Source organism: Pocillopora verrucosa, chromosome 14 (assembly GCF_036669915.1).
Source record: "Pocillopora verrucosa isolate sample1 chromosome 14, ASM3666991v2, whole genome shotgun sequence".
NCBI lineage: Eukaryota > Metazoa > Cnidaria > Anthozoa > Scleractinia > Pocilloporidae > Pocillopora > Pocillopora verrucosa.
Window position 1 is genome coordinate 1,355,838 of NC_089325.1, and position 5,736 is coordinate 1,361,573.

The window sequence follows — 5,736 nt, forward strand, 5'->3', positions numbered from 1 at the left end:
CTTTCTCGTGCTCTATTCGGCATGGAGAGAGAATTTGCAGACAAAGCAAAGACAAAATTTTAGACAAATTTTAAACTTTTCTTCTTCTACTCTTGTGCATGCGCAATGTTTAACTATTGAGCTCTAATTGCCTACGGCCCAACGACGGATAATGCAAATTAGAAAAAGCAGACAAAAAATTGTCACGCCAGTACTGTACAGTAGCGTTGGTTAAAAGAGGTAATTAAAAGCCAGAAAGAATATTTTCAATTACAAGGAGCTACATTTTTTAGTAAAACAGCGAAGGTACAAGTGTTGCCCACGGTTGTACTGAAAAGGACGAGGTAAAAAGCGAGAATACGTTCTGGAGTTGAACGTTTCGAGCGTTAGTTCATCGTCACTTGCTAAGAAGACGAAGGGTTTACGCTCGAAACGTCAACTTTAGAAACTTTACGGTGGCCAGTTCACATTATCAGCTCAGGCGATTACATAACTGCACAAAGTAGAGTACAAATAACGCGAGAACAGTGTAAAAAAATGCAATATTGCACAGTTGGTTATCTTATACTGTAAAAAAACCTGTTTAAACGGTTCCTTTTCCTGCCTTATAAGGCACAATTCGCAAAAATACGCAGCGATACTACGCACCAAAACGTCTATGGGCTCCTGGATATTTATATATATATCCCCCCACCAATGCAGCACCACAATCTATTTAAATGCCTTTTGAAACTTACCCCTGCTCAACCAGGATGCACTGTGAGGGTACTGGCCTTTCTCAGTCTTTTCTGTTTTAAAGAAAAGGAAAGCTTACAGTGTGTGTGGTATTATTTGACTAAATATTTGCGCTCTTGATCAAGAACTGGCGTTTTATACCTTCTTCTAGTTTTTCAGGTGTGTATCGTCTATTTCGTATTTTTGTCGTTTCATTCCGCGTTCGCAATGATGAAACCATCGGAAAAAGGTCGTCCTGCACTATATATATGGAAAGCCGCCGTATTGTATAGTTGACTAGATCAATTTAAAAGCATAGAATAATCATTTCAGACAAGGTGTTGGCAGTTGTTGTCACAGCAGAAGGAATGATGATGATGAAGTTCAGATATTATTAGGGAATTTCAAGTCTTAATTTTTTTTTTAAATTCAGTTCAATTTTTTATTCTTAAACCACATTTCACTTTGATCCCTTATGTTTCCATGATTCCTTTTCTTTTTTAACACCGACTCCATTTACTACAGGAAATTTTCTGATGATCTGGTGATTGTTTAATGAAAGCCGGGTATAACTTCAAAGCTTCAGTTACACGTTAAGCAATTAAGTGTTGCTCGTGACTTATTAAAACTCATATAAAACGTTAGGCAAGCAAATCTTGAACTCTATCAGCCCTTGAAGCTGGCTTACATATGGCTCTCTTGCAGCTGCAGCGGCAGCACCTTGAACGACGAAGGCACGAAGTAAAAGCACATGGATCGACGTTACATTCAGCTTGATTTAAGCATCTCCTACACCAGGGTGTCACTGAAGAAAAGAAATAATGCCTCAAAAAATTTTGTTTATTTTTAAAGAGCTAAGGAACCTATACGAACTTGGATACATTCCTTAGTCTTTTTTTAATAAGGTTCTGATCCGGCAGATAGGTAGACTTTTCCAATCCCCTTTGAAGTCTAAGGTTTTACCACATCCCATGCATTTTCAATGAAAGCAATACATTGACACAAAGAAGACAATTTCAAAATTTCATTGGACAAATATCTTGACTTCTTCGTTTATTACGTCATTCAGTCAGTAGGTTAATATAAAAAGTGCCATTCAACGTTTTGAACTTCTATAAAATTCCATTTTTCACAGTGGCTTTACTTGATCCACAATGACAAGGTCTCCATTCATTTAGCTTGGATTATGAATCACTTAGAGAAGGATGAAATCCCAAGATGCCATTTTTTGTTTTAATCGTAATGACTAAGCCACTAACCTGAAAAAGGTAATATAAAAGAATTTTATCACTTACCGTAAGGCCTAACTCTGAACTTTGAAGAAAATAAAATTTGTATAGTCAACTTATCTCAAAATTCAAAATTCAAAATTCGCCGAGAAGGGTATGCCCTTCTTGGTTTCGTTGAACTTCGTTTTTTCAACCTCCCAAAAACTCAAACGATCTAAGACTGATTTCTCTTCCTCCTTGCCTCTCGATCTTAAATTCGCGATAAACTTAACCAATTTGATCTTCCTCATTAGCTTAGAAAATCGAGTTTTCATAATTGGTCATTGTAATGACGGTCAAACTGATATAATATAAAATAATATGAAGGGGGAAATTTGACCAGCAAGGAATGTTTTCAAATAGCAAACTAACAGGACCAATAATGATGGTTTTTACCATGTATTTAGCATTTATTTATCGAAGTCGTACCGCACTACTTTGTAAGGATGCGCGGCAAACAATCAGTAGCACCACCAAGAAATCTTCGACATCTCTCCTGTTAGGAAGGTAAAATCAGAATGAGAGATTGAAATAAACTCAGCGATTAAGTGTGATGATCTGAATCAATCAATATAAAACTTTGACGATAAATCTGCTGCTTTTGCAAATCACGTCATCAAGTAAGCTGTGAAGTATTATATTCCATTTTGTATTGCTAAAGTTTGAGTCCGTAACTGTTTGGTCGCGAGACATTCTGTATCACTGAAGATTAGAAAGAAAGATTCTCCAAAATTGCTTTTGACTTGCTTATACAACGTATAAAATGGCTCTACGTTGTTGCTAGCAGATTATTCAGTTATATGTTGGTATGTGATAAAGATATATTGTACCCTATAAAATTCTTTTGAAAGTTGGCGACGTAAGAGTGATATTGGAGACCTTTGCTCATTCAATACTCATTTCCAAATAATAACGACGGTAAATCTTCCTTCGCCATACTTAGGAAAAGGTACATATTCATCAATCAAAAAAACCAACTGCTTCTTTTGAATTCTCGTTAGAGTATAAAAATTATCAAATATCAGAAGGGCCTTCGAAGGGAAAAACTAATAAATATTGCTGTTACAACTTGTGACTTGTTCTGTATATAAGCTAGCTGACCAAATATCTGCATTTTTAAAGGCTATGATAACTTCTGAAAGAGCTTGGTAAAAGTGTTCAAGCCTTTTTGGCAAATACATTCATTTACTCTGTTTAACATTCCATCTTTTAACGATATATTGAAAGGAAGGAAGGAAATTGTTAATTTTGGGAAAATTTAACGCGCGGAGTTGCTACACGTTTCGCGAAACGTGTAGGCGTAAAGGAAATTCTCATTACTTTTAATTGTAATCTGAAAGGGTGAATCTAGTAGGCATCATTAGAGTAAATCTCATTTGCCTTTTGTTAAGTAAATTTCACACACTGATTCACTCTTTTGCTCATAAGATATCGGTGAGATTGAAATTCTCATAATTAATAGCATCATGAAAAGGCGAATCTAAAATTAACTGCGGTGAAATCGGGCACTAATGAATGTTACACTCGCTAATTTATTCCTTAGCTCAGATGGTATGGGATTTGCACTGTAAGCCTGAAACCTCTCTTTATCACAATATATTTTCTTACCTTTTGAACAGTGTCGAAATCATCCTCCTCAAGTCCAGAGCTAAATGGGTTAAAAATGTTTTTGTAGTTCATTGATAGTCTGTTGATAGGATGAAACAACTTCCATTACGACAGCACGAGCTTTTGAGATGATGGTACCCACTTGTCTTTGCGTGTGACGGCATAATGAGGGCTTTGAAATTTTGGAGTTTGTGCAGCCGTCTGCGAAGTTTGACTGAAAAACAAAAAATCTTGAACTTTGGCTCAGTTATCTTTCTTATGAAAACCGTGACTCCTAATCGCAGCTTCCCCTTCTCCTTGCTCTAGCCGGGCCTCTCACCCGTCATTGTAAGCCCACTTGGGCGTACCAACGGGTGGCTCCTTACCGGTCACCTCCCCTACTTTTTAGGCCCCGTCCACACGTATCCGGATAAATTTGAAAACGGATAAATATTTATACGGTTACAAGTTCCGTCCACACGTAAACGGCGTTTTCACACACCGAAAACGGATAAATTTGAAAACGCTCTCCAGAGTGGATAAATTTCTCCGTGTGGACGCCTTATCCGAATAAATTTGAAAACAATTTGAAAACGATGACGTAACAAGAAAATGAAAGTAAAATAAAATTTTAATTTCTCGTCATTCTGGCACCATCACCATTGATTTTGATTTTGATTTTGATTTTATCAGTGATGGGGTCAGAGTCACTGTTTTGCTTCAGGAAATCAGAGATATGTATTTTAAACACTGTTTTAACAGAAGTTACTTTAGCCCCTTCAAACTTAGCATTTAGTGGTTCGATTTTGCACATTTTGTTCAGTTCACGTTTTGACGTTTACGTGTGGACACCAAAAACGATTCACAAACGGCAACGTGTGGACACGGATAAATTTGAAAACGGATAAATATTTATCCGTTTTCAAATTTATCCGGATACGTGTGGACGGGGCCTTAATTGGTTCGCTGCACCTCTTGTTAGCAGGGCTTTCTGTCCTTAGGCTTCTATTATCAAGCCTGCAGAAAGGAAAACAAATTATGTCAAATTTTGTATAAAAAGGCTTTTGCTCTGTTTTCGAGGAATTATTGGTTAGCTGCGTATTCTGAACCGCCTACATTAGCAGATCTTTGGAGGCCTTTAATTTGTCGGCCGGAAATGACGGCCATATATCACAGGAACTAATTAAATTCCCGAGGGAGGCAACCATTGTCAAGAAAATGGTCAAGTGTGGCTGGTTTTAATTCATAACAGCGTTCGTAAACTTGATATTTCCATACAAACTCTTATAATTTCGCCATGACTCTTATTTCGCAAGCTGATCATCCCATAGCTGGAGCTTGCGCCACCTGTAGTTCGCTTTAATTACATCAAGTTTCGGTCTAGATCATCGGTGATTTCAATTTACACGTTCACATCATATAGGAGGAAATATCTGCAAGTTGTTAGTATTTATCTTTTTGTCAATTTTTCTTAGAACTATTGTAATTATTGTAACTTTGCCAACTGGCGGCTCCCTATCGGTTGCATCCCCTACTTTTTAGTTGGTTCGCTGACACCTCTTGTTAACAGAGCTTGCCGCTGTTCTTTGGCTTCTCTTATCATACCTGCAGAAAGCAAACAAAATGAGGGCAAATTTCGTACAAGAACGCTTTTGCCCTGTTTTTAAGGAATTGTTGGTTGGCTGTGTGTTCTAAACCGCCTACATTGGCCGACCTTTAGAGGCCTTAAACTTGTCGGCCGAAAATTACAGCTATAAATCACAGGAACTAATTAAATTTTTGAGGGAGGCAACCATTTTCAAGAAAATGATAGAATGTGGCTGGTGTTCATTCACGGCGCCAATTGGAAACCAACAGTAAATAAATCCTGAGTGCATGTTTAACACGCCGAGCATTAAAGGCTACCTTGATACCCGTATCAATCATGTGAATAGAATTGATTATAATAATAATAATAATAATAAAGCCTTTATTTAAAGAGGGTGGCACTTAATAGCCAAAGGCTAATAAACTTGTGGCCCTCACAACTTTTTACAATCTAAAATACTGTAAGCTAAAATATATATATATACAGTTAAAATATAAAATATGACAGGATTCGATTATAAGATAAAAAATAAATTATTAAATTATGAAATGATGCAAAAATTGTTGTTCCTTAAAAATCTTGGCAAACATGTTCTTTTTA